Source organism: Lissotriton vulgaris, chromosome 11 (assembly GCF_964263255.1).
Source record: "Lissotriton vulgaris chromosome 11, aLisVul1.2, whole genome shotgun sequence".
Classification (NCBI taxonomy): domain Eukaryota; kingdom Metazoa; phylum Chordata; class Amphibia; order Caudata; family Salamandridae; genus Lissotriton; species Lissotriton vulgaris.
The window spans coordinates 1,020,388,079-1,020,403,682 of record NC_141699.1 but is presented as its reverse complement, the minus strand read 5'-3'; positions in this window follow the sequence as shown (position 1 = coordinate 1,020,403,682).

Sequence of the window (15,604 nt, the reverse complement as noted above, 5' to 3'; positions counted from 1 at the left end):
GAGCTGCGCTTGCTGACATTTGCATGAATCCAGCGTGGCCAGAAATCACTGGCAGTAGGGAAGAACACAAGAGTGTTGTACTACTCTGGGCTCTCAAAAGGGAAGGCTCAGAAATGCCTGTGGGCAAAAGGATATTTTCTCTTTCCATGGAGGTATATGCAAAATGACAGAACAAAGGTAGATGTCAGGTATAATCTAGAAAATATATATCAAAAGTGGATAGACATTGCTGGCAGCATGGAAGAGCATTGTGCAGTTCTGGGTTCTTGCAAGGGAATAGTCAGAGTTGTCTGTAAGCATAAGGATGTTGTCTCTTTCCATGGACTTATATACAAAAAGAGGGAGATACCAGGTACAAACTTGAAGATAGATGCGTCACTTTGTAAATATGGCACTGTGTGGTGAATATTTTATGCAGCCACAGCGTCACAAAAAGTGATGTACCAGCAGCATAAAGGCCTCATAAATGAGGCCCACATTAGGCCGAAGGGTGGATGGAGGGATGACCAAGGTTTGGAATACACTGTTGTCGTGAGGAACAGGTTCAATAGTGAATTGCATTAGGTGGACCCCTGTGTAAGTTCCTGAAAAAATAACAAAAAAAGAAAAACAAGTTAAAACCTTTTGGTTAGACAAGGACAACAAGACAAAAACAACAAAGGCAAAGGAGACCTGACTAAGGGTCTCCCAGACCTAACTCTCAAGCCAAAGAAGTCATATGTGTGATGTCAAACCCCAAACAGCGCCTGCCAGCGAAGCTACGCACTTGAATACAACAATGTGTGCATAAACTCATACACAGAAACACATGAGTGAGAGGTGTAGATGGCGGCTTCCATGACACCCTAGCATTGTGACATTGCCCATATATTTTAAACTTGGGTTCTCTGTGGCCTCTTGGGAGGATTTATGAAATCTAGTCTTTCAAGCTCCTGGTACGCATCATACTAAACAACAAAGCATTGACCAAAAATGCATTGTTTCTTTATTTAGACCTGCCCTGCAACAAGCTACTAATGTTCTTAACATCTGGTCGGTCAAATGTGGCTTTCTACTTCTATCCTATGTTGTGAATCCTCTTGAAATAATATGTGCACTGATGTACGGTCATGCACTTCCCAGCAGTGGGGCACATTGTTCACTGACTTTTTGCCAACTTCATGTCATTCATGAACGCAACCTACATAATAATAGGTTATGTTTCAAAAATGATCAGTTGCGGGGTTTCTAAAAATGACCTACTTTATAAATATTATTTCGATAGCTCAGACCATGCGACCAGGCTGCTACCAACATGGGATTATAGTTTGCAGCCCACCATTCCTGCATTTTTATTCCCACCCAAAAAAGTATATTCTTTCAAAGAAGCCCTTGATCCCCAAAGGAACAGAAGATGCTTTTAAAAAAATGTTTCCTCATTGGGAAGACATCCATTGGATCACTTCCTTCTCCCCTGATGGCTACCCAACACAATTCCCAAAGGAGATGCTATCAATGGGGAATGATTCCCCTTTGTGAATGAGTTACCACCTCCTTTGAGGTTGCAGCCTTTTTTCAATGGTTTGCAACTTCAATGGCAGTCACAAATCATTATTACATCTCTTTGTAATTTGCAATTAAGAGGGGATGCCACTTTCACACCCCTTTCTAATTTTGAATTGGAGTGAGTCCCAAAACCCCTTATGCGATTTGGAAAGTTTTTCTGAATTAGAAAGGAGTTTTGGATATAGCAAAAACACAATTTGTGGTGGCAAACCCGGCGATGATGTTAAATTCAAGATTTGTGATCACAAATTGGTTTGTACACAAAGCTCATAAGGGCAGATGTCTCAAATATTTTTGCGTTCGCAAAAGTGCAGATTTACAGATTCTGACCGTTTGCGAAAGCAAAAATTGCTTTTCCAAAGTAGCTAAACTTATTTTGCAATTTGGTAACCTGTTATCAAATTGCAAAATGGGTTTGTGCTTCAATATTCGGAAGGGTCGTGTTTAGGGTGTCCCTTCCTAATACCGTATCGCATTGATATATATGAATGTTTTGTGACCGCAATTGCAGTCACAAAACATTTGCATTTTACCACCTACTTCAAGCATTAAAGGCCGTCAAAGCATCTGAGCTCTGGGACTTGCAACTTGGGCATAATCCATTCAAAAACTAGTTTGGAAAAACGTCAAATCTCTTTCTCTACTATAGGACAAGGCCACATTTGCAAAAAGAAACCACGCGTGGATGACACTAAACACGTACAAATCCCTGATGCCACAAGAATACTTCATCCAGGGCTATTCAAAAACTATAAAACTGAAGTTCCTGAAACACAGACTAGGGGTCCTGCCTAGCAGAGACAATCTTCCACCATGGCCCAGGAGCGATTGCCAAGAAGCCTGACCACTGTGCAACCAAGGAAAGGGAGGCATACTCCACATGACCTGTCTCTGCGAAGAACTAGCCCGCCAACAGCTCTTAAATGAACAGTTCAAGCAGATAGGGGCGAGCACTCGAAGGCAAGCGGTGCTCGCCTGCTTGAACCCTGCAAATACCAAACTGAATTGCAGATATGTTAAGTTCCTGGCAATGATAGAGCAAAGACTGCCAAAACCCCAATAATTGGTGACCACTCACACTGGCAACATGCAGATGGCCACTAGGTCGCAAGAACTCATGCCGCCCCTGCCCCGGGATAAGACTGCTAGAACCCATTTTGGGTCTTTTACTATATGGACTACAAAAACGATGATTATAATCGCCAAACTTTTTTACTTAATTTTAAATTTTTGTACTGCAAAATGTTTTGTACTGGTTTTAATTAACTATGCATAATAAACTTACCTACCTACCTACTTCAAGTAGGTGGTAAGCCATTCGCAAATGGGAAGAGGTCCCTAAGGGACCCCTTCCCCTTTGTGATTGTTTGTAAAACCATTTTTAAGAGCAGCCAGTGGTCCCATCTACCACTAAAGCATCTTGTTTCCCTTTAAGGAAAACGGCCTGCTTTACCAAACAGAGATTGCTTTTATTGAAAAGCCTTCAAGGATATGGTGGTCTGCTGATCTCAGCAGGTCTGCAACCACGCAAATTTTGCGATTCCTAGGGGGTTGCAAATTGCGACCTACCTCATTAATATTCATGATGTTGGTCATTTGCGACCCCCTAGGAATCACAAAAAATGGACTATACACCATCATACATTGATTTTGCGATTTCTAAATTACGTACCCTTGTGGTTCGCAATTAGGGAATCATAAAATGTTATCTACATACATCTGGCCCATAGTCCCCACACAGGACGTCTGTGTTACCATTCTCATCAAATGCATTTTTGTTCATAGCCGTTGTCAACTTCTACTCCCTCTTCCTGAAAAATTCTCTAAAACATATGCTCTACACGTGTTGTCAAGAATGAACAATTTTGCAAAAGGCAAGCCACTTGAGTGTCCTTGCAATCAGGGGATGTGATCCTATTAAAACCACGCCTGGCAATTCCAGTTAAGGATACTAATCTGGGTCTGTGTAGAAATTCTGCTGCACCAGCAGAGAGGGATGCCTGACCCGAAATCTGACTCTGTAATAAGTTGTATCCCACATCACTGTGTACAAGCTCTTATAGAATGTCTACCTGCATTGTCTTCTTTGAAAGGAAACAAGCCTATTCTGTCCAGTATGAATAGGATGTTTTTTATCAAAAGGACAAAAGCAAAAGTGAAAATCTGCACGAGCGTCTGTTATCAGTCTTCATCCAGTGGTCTGATCGGACCACAAAGTTGTTCTGTTTACAATAACTACACCCGATCGATATGCTATGAAACCAATATCCAAACAGAGATTTAGCAGAACATGGAACAAGGTAGCCGAGAATGAACTACAAGAAGCGCTAACGTGTACATCCTTCAGTCCTTCAACCGACCTGGACGAGGCTGTGCTTCAATACACAAACTGGCTGGAATCAGCCGGAAACAAACTAGCCCCAACAAAATATCTTTGAGCCAGCAGAGCATGACCCTCCTCACCATGGTACACCCATAGTACGGAAACCACGCTTCTCAAATCAACAGAAGAGATCAGGGCTATAATAGATCAGGGAACAAAAGCAGTCATGATTTTGCTAGATCTCTCCGTAGCCTTTGACACGGTCCATCATGCTCTGCTGATGGACCGGCTGCAAGAGATCGGAGTACATGGTAAGGCATGGACACTACTTAAATCATTTCTGTCAGACAGATGACAGACAGTCACCGTAAGCGAATTTGCTACCAAACCATACTCTCTGCGGTGTGGGGTGCCCCAGGGATCATCATTGAGACCAACACTTTTAACATATATATGCCACTTCTGCCCCCCTTGATTGACTCATTTGGTTTCAATTTGACCTCATATGCAGACGACACCCAAATTGTGGTGTCATTAAGACCAGGAGAATTGCAGGGAACAGCATCCAGATTCCATGATTGCATGATAGCAGTAGGTAGCTGGATGGCTGAATTCTAGTAAGAGGGAGGTGGTCTTATTCAATAATGATATCAACTTCTGGACTCCGGAATGGTGGCCAGACACACTAGGTCCCCTTCCTACGCCTGTCAAAAAGGCAAACTAACTTGGGAGTATGGATAGACAAACTAAGCCTCTATGATCAGGTGAACGCAGTGGTCTCTTCCACTTCCTACATCCTAAAAAACCGCAGGAAAATCCTGCTAATCCTGCCCAAATAAAGTCATCAGTTAATCATCACAGCGTTAGTAATGTCCAGACTGGATTACTGCAACAGTTTATATGTCAACATCCAGGAAGGACTAATGAACAAATTGCAACTCCTGCAGGATGCAGCAGCCAGGCTGCTGTCAGGCACTCCCAAACATGCCTCTATTTCAGAAGAAATCAGAAGGCTCCACTGGCCGCCAGTGCGTAAACAGGTACAGTTTAAGGCTCTGTGTACAGTCCAAAGGCACTTTCTTAGAACTGGACCTAACCATCTAAAAAAGCAATTTCAATGATACACACCAACTAGAAATCTACGCTCTTTAGATGCTAAACTGGTTGTGGTACCTTTTGCAAAAAAAGCTAATTGGGGAGGAAGAAGCTTTGTGGTGGGGGCTGCTAAGGCATGGACTGGCCTTCCGAAGCATCTTAGACCCTTGCCAAGTTTGCTGACTTTCAGGAATGTTTTGAAAACATGGCTGTTTGCTGGATAAACTTAAATTCTGTGCTGTCCCCCCCCTGTCTTCCCTTGTGGGGCCCAGGTAGGATTCCAATCAGCGCCAGAATACCTTCGGGTAGCAGTTCCCGCTTTGGAAATGGCAATAACATTAACATTAACATATAGCGTATATTTGGTTGAATGGATGGGGCATGCTTTTAAATGTTCCATCCATCATCGAAATATCACTGTTTTATAACCGTACTAAATTATGTGGGGAGCTGAATATTAAGATTCTTTTTTAGGGTTTTCATTATCATGCAATAGGAAAGGTTCATTAGAAGAAGTAACAGAGAATTCAGGTGGTATTATGATGTCAGAGTATGTTTGGGGTGTTACTCTTTGTGGGTTACTTGTCTGTTTTTGACGTTGTATAATTCTTCTCAAATTAGGTATTGTGGGCAGACTACTTTCAACATGTGGGAGTATTTGTTGTGATACCTCCCTTAAAATTGAACCACATGGTTCATTGGAGGTGGATGCAATATCTTTAATTTCATTGATTCTTTCACAAACTTCAATTTCCATTTCAGAGGCAGAGTGGTTATGTTCTGTTGTTTTTAAAACAACGTGTAACGGCTCTGCCTGTGCAATGGGTTGAGTAATATTGCACACACCTCCAATGCCATCTGGGTTCAGATAGTCTCTCCTTACAAAAACATACCCACTATGGTTCAGCAGTCTGTTCCCTCTTTTGCTTTGTATGTATTTAGTTTATTTGGATGGTTTTGCCATTTTCTTCCTGTAACAAAACAAGAAAAAAATTCGTTTATTTAAAAATTAGTGATGTATACCTGTTTAGAGTGAAAATGAAAGTATGTTCAGATTATTATTTACACAGTTTACCATGTATGCATGTACTATATTTTGTTATTGTTTTTCATTTCATGCATCTCTAGTTTTTGTTGTATCTGAAAATAAAGAATCCTGTTTTATTGGGATGAAGGAAAAAAGTTAATTGATGTGAAAATAAATTAATTTATCATACCTTTTAATTAGATGTTGTAATGTCCTTTGGTGTTGGTAAATTAGTTGCTTGTGTCTGTCTTTCTGGTAAAAGAAATTTAGGAGTTTTATTAGGTATCTGTATTTTATTGGTGAAGTTTCCTAGTGAGAATAACATAGTTATTTAGATTAGTTGGTTTGTCTTTTTGTAATCTTACCTTTAGAAATAGATTTCATTATTTATTCTTTTAATTAGATATTTTTTATGGTTTTGTGGACTGTAAAAGATTAAAGAAAATTAATGTTAGTGTTTTAATATTTTTTTACATCAGATCTCTGAAATATAATAGCGTTTGTTTCGTTAAGGAGCAGTAAAATCATGTTTTATTATTATATAAATATACCTTTTTTATGATAATAATTATATTTGTGTTTCTCTGTCAAAAGCTTATAATAATGTATAATACATTTATTTATCAGTTATAAATATTTTTTTGTATAGAAAATATTATTGTCTGGAAGAAATTTCTGTACCATTTTAAAATGTTAATAAATATTGATGTGCAAATTACCTTGATTTTTGTTTTGGCTTTTCATAATATTTTAACTTTTGGAAGCTGGAAAAAAAATTGAACATTGTAAATATTTTATATTGATTATGTGTTTTGTGTTTGCTTTTTTTGTAAAGTTTGTTATATTTGAAACAATTATTGTCTACTGTATTTTGTTCTTTCTTTGTTGAGATGTAGTTGACTTCTGATGTTTCATTGAAGATATCTGTTGATATTAAAAGAAAATTAAAGTAAGTATAGTAGTTTTAACTTTTTTTATATTTCACATTTTTTTTAGAAAAAAACAGCTCTTGGAGTAAGAATAGCTCTTTTAATCTTATCACTATGCAGCATTTATTTTTCTTACTATGTTGCATTTGAGAGCATTACCTTGGAATAGGATTTTGCTGTTGTCCAGTGTATTTTGAGACTTCTTTGTTGAGGTGTTCACCTTTGATGTTGTATTGTAGTCATCTGTTGGTATAAAAATAAAATTAGAGTATGAATAGTAGTTTAAACAATTTAATATTTTGCATGTTTTTTATACAATCAGCTTTTGGAGTAAGGATATTTATTTGAATTGTATCACTATCCAGCCTTTTCTGTGAGCCAAACATCCTTTGGAGTTGGAATAGTAATTTTAACATACTACTATCCTGCATATTTTTAGAATCAAGCACCTCTTGGAGTGGGAATAGTCATTTTAACCTAACCACTATCCAGCACCTTCTATTAGGCAAGCATCTTTTGGAGTTGGACTAGTTAGTTTGACTTAAACATTATCCAGCACTTTCTCTTAGGCAAGTGAATTTTGGAGTAGAAATAGTTATTTTAACCTAAACACTATCCAGCATTTTCTCTGAGGCAAACACTCTTTGGAATAGGAATAGTAATTTTAACATACTAGTATCCTGCATATTTTTACAATCATGCACCTCTTGGAATTGTAATAGTTATTTTAACCTAAGCACTATCCAGCACTTTCTATTAGGCAAGCATCTTTTGGAGTTGGGATAGTTATTTTAACCTACACGCTGTCCAGCACTTTCTCTTAGGCAAGTGTCTTTTGGAGTTGGAATAGTTATTTTAACCTAAACACTATCCAGCATTTTCTCTGAGGCAAACACCCTTTGGAGTAGGAATAGTCATTTTAACATACTACTATCCAGCATATTTTTACAATAAAGCACCTCTTGGAGTTGGAATAGTAATTTTAATCTAAGCACTATCCAGCACTTTTTATTAGGCAAGCATCTTTTGGAGTTGGAATAGTTATTTTAACCTACACACTATCCAGCACTTTCTCTTAGAAAAGTCTCTTTTGGAGTAGGAATAGTTATGTTAACCTACACACTATCCAGCACTTTCTCTTAGGCCAGTGTATTTTGACGTATGAATAGTTATTATAACCTAAAGACTACCCTGCATTTTCTCTGAGAAAAACACCCTTTGGAGTAGGAATAGTAATTTTAACATACTACTATCTTGCATATTTTTACAATCAAGCACCTCTTGGAGCTGGAATAGTTATTGTAACCTAAGCACTATCCAGCACTTTCTATAGGCAAGCCTCTTTTTTGGAGTTGGAATAGTTATTTTAATCTAAACACTATCCAGCACTTTCTCTTAGGCAAGTGTCTTTTGGAGTTGGAATTGTTATTTTAACCTAAACACTATCCGACATTTTCTCTGAGGCAAACACCCTTTGGAGTAGGAATAGTAATTTTAACATACTACTATCCTGCATATTTTTACAATCAAGTACCTCTTGGAGTTTGAATAGTAATTTTAATATAAGCACAATCCAGCACTTTCTATTAGGCAAGCATCTTTTGAAGTTGGAATAGTTATTTTAACCTACACACTATCCATCACTTTCTCTTAAGTAAGTGTGTTTTGTAGTAAGAAAAGCTAGTTTAACCTAAACACTATCCAGCATTTTCTCTGAGGCAAACAACCTTTGGAGTGGGAATAGTAATTTTAGCATACTACTATACTGAATATTTTTAGAATCAAGCACCTCTTGGAATTGGAATAGTAATTTTAATGTAAGCACTATCCAGCACTTTCCATTAGGCAAGCTTTTTTTGGAATTGGAATAGTTATTTTAACCTACCCACTATCCAGCACTTTCTTTTAGACAACTGTCTTTTTGGAGTAGGAACAGCTATTTTAAGCTAAACATTATCCAGCATTTTCTCTGAGGCAAACACCCTTTGGAATAGGAATAGTCAGTTTAAGATACTACTATCCATCATATTTTTACAATGAAGCACCTTTTGGAGTTGGAATATAAATTTTAACCTAAGCACTATCCAGCAATTTCATTTAGGCAAGCATCTTTTGGATTTGGAATATGTATAATAACTTAAAAACACTATCCGGCACTTTCTTTTAGGCAAGTGTCTTTTGGAGTAGGAATAGGTATTTTAACCTAAACACTATCCAGCATTTTCTCTGAGGCAAACACCCTTTGGAGTAGGAATAGTAATTTTAAGATACCACTATCCTGCATATTTTTACAATCAAGCGCCTTTTAGTGTTAAAATAGTAATTTTAATCTAAGCACTATCCAGCATTTTGTCCTGCAGGCTCCGCCTGTTTTTCCAGCAGCTGCGTCCCAACAGCTCCACCCCCCTGAAATCCCATTTGCCGCCCGCTCCTGCTCCCAGCTGCTCCTCCCTCCCACATCGCCTCATATGTAGGCTGCACAGTGGGCGCCCCGCTGGCGTGCCAAAGGCCCGCCTAAGGCAAGCCAGTCTGCCCCTGTCTGCGCCTGGACCGAGCCCAGCGCCAGGACACCTGGACCCCACGAACAACACAACGCCCGACACTGCTACGATGCCAGAACCCTCCATGCACTCAACACCGACGATCACACACCTGCTTCCTGGCCGCCCGGAAGCGCACCCATGGAGCTTTCACCTGCCAGAACTGCAGCTTCACAAGCATCCGCCCCACCATGCTGCCGACCAGGAAAGAATCCAACCACCTCAGATGCATCCTTCTCAACACCCGCTCCACCCGCAAACACGCCGTTTAACTCTGGAACCTTCTCGACCCAACCTTCCCAGATGTCGCCTTCCTGACTGAGACCTGGCTGAACCCCGCCTTGGCACCCGACATAGCCATAGACATCCTGGAAAGCTGCAAGATCACCCACAGGGACCGCACCAATGGAGCAGGAGGAGGAATCGCCATCGTCCACAGGAACACTCTCAGAGTCTCGATCAACACCGATTACACCCTCAGCACCTCCAAACACCTGCTCTTCCAGATCCACACCGACCACAACACCACCCTCAGAGGAACCCTCATCTACAGACCCCCCGGACCCCAACCACAGTTCAGCGACTTTATTGCCGGCTTCGTCAGCACACATGCCCTCACCTCCGAAGACTACATCCTCCTTGGGGACCTGAACTTCCACCTTGAGAACAACAACAACACCAACCCCACCACCCTGATCAACAACCTAGCCACCCTCAGACTCAGACAACTCGTCACAACACCCACCCACTCTGCCGGTTTCACGCTTGACCCCATCCTCTCCGCAAGCCCCCACGTCTCCTTCAACCACACCACCGAACTCCACTGGACTGACCATCGCTGCATCCACTTCACTTTCAAGAAAGCCTCCACGCACCACCGCACCCAACAGATGCCTCGCCGCTGCTGGAGCAAAGTCACCTAAGACCAGCTAACCACCACCCTCACCCAGACCCGTCCGCAATATCAAACAGTGGATCAATGACTGCGCCAACACCCTCACCCGATCAAAAAACCCTCCAGCAGTCACACCAACAAGAAAGCCAGTTGGTTCACTGAAAACCTATGGGCCTCCAAGCAAACCCGCCGAAAACTGGAGAAGATCTGGCTCAGTGAACTAACACAGGACAGCCACGCAGCCCACAAGAACTCCACCCGCAGACAACATCACCTCATCAGATCTGCCAAAAGTGCCTCCTTCAAAGACCGCCTAGACAACAATGCGCAGAACAGCAAAGAGCTCTTCAACATCGTGAAGGAACTCTCCAACCCCAGCTCCAACACCAATGACGTCCCACCCTCGGAAGACCTGTGTGACTCGCTGGCCACCTTTTTCCACCGCAAGATCGCTGACATCCACAACAGGTTCAACGCCACAACTGCCCCGACAACCACTGAGACCTCCGCCCCCATGACCCCCATCCACACCAACTGCCTGCTCTCCTGGACTTAAACACTATCAAGCACTTTCTCTTAGTCAAGTGTATTTTATAGTAGGAATAGCTATTTTTAACCTAAAGACTATCCAGCATTTTCTCTGAGGCAAACACCCCAGGGCTCATCCCTCAGCCCAACTCTGTTTCACATCTACATGGCACCGCTCGCCCACGTCGCTTGTAAGCATGACCTCAATATCTTCTCCTATGCCGATGACACCCAGCTGATCCTCTCCCTCCCCAAGGACCCCCGCACTGCTAAAACCAACCTTCACAAAGGAATGAAGGACGTCACTGAATGGATGAGGAACAGCCGACTGAGGCTAAACTCTCACAAGACGGAGGTCCTCATCCTCGGATCCACCCCTTCAGCCTGGGACGGCTCCTGGTGGCCGACCACACTGGGAACCGCTCCAACCCCCACCGACCACGCATGCAACCAAGGGGTCATCCTCGACACCACCCTCTCCTTGACTAAACAAGTCAACGCCGTCTCCTCCTCCTGCTTCAATGCCCTCCGCATGCTCTGCAGGATCTACAAGTGGATCCCCACGGTCACCCAGGCCCTCGTCAGCAGCATGTTGGACTACAGAAACGCCCTCTACGCAGGAGCCTTGGCCAAACTCCTGAGACAGCTCCAACACATTCAGAATGCCTTTGCACGCCTGATCCTCAACATCCCTCACCGCAGCCACATCACACCCCACCTGAGAGACCTGCACTGGCTCCCGGTCAACAAGAGGATAATCTTCAAGCTCCTCACCCACACTCACAAGGTACTCCACAACACCGGACCAACGTACCTCAACAGACGACTCAGCTTCTACACCCCCACCCGCCAGCTCCGCTCCGCTGACCTCGCCCTCACCACAGTCCCCCGCTTCCGAAGAGTGACCTTCAGTGGCAGATCGTTCTCCCACCTCGCCGCCAAGACCTGGAACACCCTCCCCATCCACCTACGGCTGACCCAAGACCTGCTGACCTTCAGAAAACTCCTCAAGACCTGGCTTTTAGAGCAGTAGCAGCATTTCCCACCCCACGCCTTGAGACCCTAATGGGTGAGTAGTGCGCTTTACAAATGATATGATTGATTGATTAATTGATTGATTAGGTAAGTATATTTTGGAGTAGGAGTAGTTATTTTAACCTTAAACACTATCCAGCATTTTCTCTGAGGCAAACACGCTTTGGAGTTGGAAAAGTAATTTTAATATTCTACAATGTTGCATATTTTCAAATGAAGTACCTTTTGGAGTTGGAATAGTCATTTTAACTTAAGCACTATCCAGCACTTTCTATTAGGCAAGCATCTTTTAGATTTGGAATAGTAATTTTAACTTAAACACTATCTAGCATTTTTTTTTAGGCAAGCATATTTTGGAGTAGGAATATTTATTTTAAATTAAACACTATACAGTATTTTCTGTGAGGCAAAAACCCTTTGGAGTAAGACTAGTAATTGTAATTTATTATTATGTTTTTTGTTTGGAGTGTCGTTATTTTACATCTTGTTTTAAATGGAAGAAAAAACAAATTGTGACTTACTTTTGTTATATATTTTCAAAAAAAGTCTATTCAGTAAAGTTGTTTGGAAGTCGTGAAGTTTTGAAACAAGCTGGAAAAGAAATATTATGTTTGATTTTAGATTATTTGGATTTCTAAAAATTGTTAACTAGCTATATATTTCCATAGTTTGTACTTACTTCGAGTTTTAGTTGGCTTTTTTTTGACGAGTAGCTTTTGGAAAGTGTAATCCCGTGTGCAGTCTCTGGTAATCAGGTAACTACAATTTAAAAAATGGTGGATGGCTCCTTTTATACGTTTTGTGTTCTGGAACATTTTTTTGAAGTAAAATATGTTTCGCATTTAATATTTGTTTGTGTTTTTAGTAGTGTGTGACAATATAAAAAATTATATTGTTTTGTTAGTTGTCGTAACTTTTTATTTTAGTTTGTTTTAAAATCCCTTTTGGCTATTTCCAGGTCAAAGTAATTTCATTGAAAGAGTTGTATGACTTTTTTCCCTATTTTAAAAACTGCACTTTTTTCATTGTTGTTAGTGAGTTGTGTATTATATTGCATTTGTTGTCTGTACATTTAAGATTTATTGTTAATCATTTTTTTCATATTATTAAATATATTTTTCATGTTTGTGCTTCTGTTTAGTTAAAATATTAATTTTATTTAATTGTAAGGTAAATGTATGTTATGTTAAAAAGTTGTAAATAAAATAGTTTATATTAATTCAGTTTGATGTTTAGTTTATATGTGTATTATGTTTTTTAATTTTTTTTTAATTATTATAAACAACAAAAAAAGTATGGAAAAGTACTCGAGCATTAAATTTGTTTTCCGGGTGTTTTTTGGGGGTTTTAGTGTAATTTTATTGTATAATGTATTATACATTTTGTATGTGTTTCATTATTTATGTCAATAAATTGATAAAAGTTTAATTAAGCATTATTGAACCATTAATTTTAATACTTAAGTATTCATTGTAATACTTGAGTATTAATTTAATATAATGTGTATTAATTCTCAATATTTACGTTTTAATACCCTTCCCCACTCAAAACCCCTGTTTTCCCGGCATCACGCTGCAGGAGTTTATTATCCAAAAAAAACCATGTATATTGCGTTGTAAATGTGTGCAATATTGCAGTATGCGTTGTTATGCATCTTTCAATTAAGTATACTACATTTGCGTTGTAATGGTATTCGTTGTAAAAACTTGCGATGTATTGGTACTTTCGTTGTAAAAGATGCGTTATAAAAGCATGTGTTGTATTTGTTTGCTTTGTAACGTCACATATTCTTTCCCAACTCCTGGAAACATGCCAAAGTCTGACCACTATTCAAAAAATCCTCTGGAGACCCAAGCAAACCCAAAAACCACTGCCCAAAACCCCCTGCTCCCATTTCCAGCGAAGGAACTGGAAAAGATCTTCAGAAAGCAACTCATGACACACCAGAAGCAGAAGCTGCTTTTCGACACCTTCCAATCCAGCTTTTGTAGAAATCATAGCACCAAAATTACCCTGATCACGGGCACCAACGACATCTGAACCATCTTTGACAGGAGAAACAGCATCTCTGATCCTCTTTGACCTCTCAGAAGCCTTTGACACCATATCTCACCACACGCTGATTGAAAACCTCCACCACATTGGCATCCAAGGGGATGCACTTAGATCACCTCCAACCTCACTGGAAGAACTCAGAGGATCCACCTCCAACCTGTCACCTCTGAACCCAAGGACATCACGTGCTATGTCCTCCAGGGCTCATCCCTCAGACCCATGCTCTTCAATGCTTATATGACCCTGCTGGCCAACATCATAAGATCTTACAGTCTCAACGTAATCTCCTACCAAGACAAAACCCAACTCATTCTCTCACTCATCGACGATCCCACCACTACCAGAACCACTGCCACAGATACATGAAACGCGTCGCTGACTGAATGAGGAACAACAGCCTGCAGCTGAACACTGACAAGACAGAAGTACTGAGCGTCAGCAAAAGCAGCAATACATGGAATGACTTCTGGTGGCCATCAGACCTATAACCTGCACCTACTCCCTCCGACCATGCCAGAAACTCAGAATCATCATTGACAAAAATCTCACCATGAAATCATAGTTAAATGCAGTCTCCTTCCTGCATCCTCACTCTGCGCATATTAGATAAGACCATCAAGTGGCTACCTCTACATACGGGATGCACCATGGTAAAGGTTCTCATCACCAGCTAACTGGACTATGGCAACGCCCTTTATGTAGGAATCGCCGCACACCTCTTGCAGGGACATCAGACCATACAGAACGCCACAGCCAGGCTCATCCTTGGCCTTCCCTGATGCACCAACATCACACCCCACCTCAGTCAATGCACAAAAGAGTTGCCTATTGAAGCTGCTGACCCATGCACACAAGGCTCCATACAACCAAGGACACGTCTACATTAACCCCTGCCTGAACTTTCACCAACCATCAAGAAGATTACACTCAGCTCCCTCTCATTTGCCTATACTCCCTGCATCTACGGACGTTCCTTCTCCCACATTGCAGCAAAGACCTGGTACAGACGTCAATCACAAATCCATACCATCACCTCACTTCCGGAATTCCAAATGGCCCTTAATACCTGCTGTTCAAATACGCTTGCAGGCCCTGCAAGCACCTGGACACCCTATTGAATGATTAGCCACACTTTATAAATCCTGATTGATTGATTAATTGATGATCAGCGTAATTTTTGTAATTTTGAGTTACTCTTTGATGCTGAGTTACCAATAATAATGCAATCACTCTTACTAATGTGAATATGAGTAATTTGGAAGGGGGAAATCCTACAACAAGAGCACATTTAGTGAGTGTGAGTGGCTGCTTGGACCCGATATTTGAGTTCTGTTAAATTTAGTGCTATTTCTTAGCACAAAATGCATTTCTTGTGCTCATTTTAGAATCAAGGAGGAAATCTTGCACTGAAAATTGCATTAAATTCAGAATTAATGTTCCTGCATAATTAAGCATAACCTTGTTGAATTCTCAACAACATCATACGATTACCCTACACTGAACTATTTCATCTATGCCCACTCCTCATGTTTATTTATGTTATTTATCCCCCTGATGTTCCATGTAATGGCAGTGAAATCATGAAGTTGAGACTTGGGTGTGGGTAAAAATCTGGGGCATGCCCATTGTAGT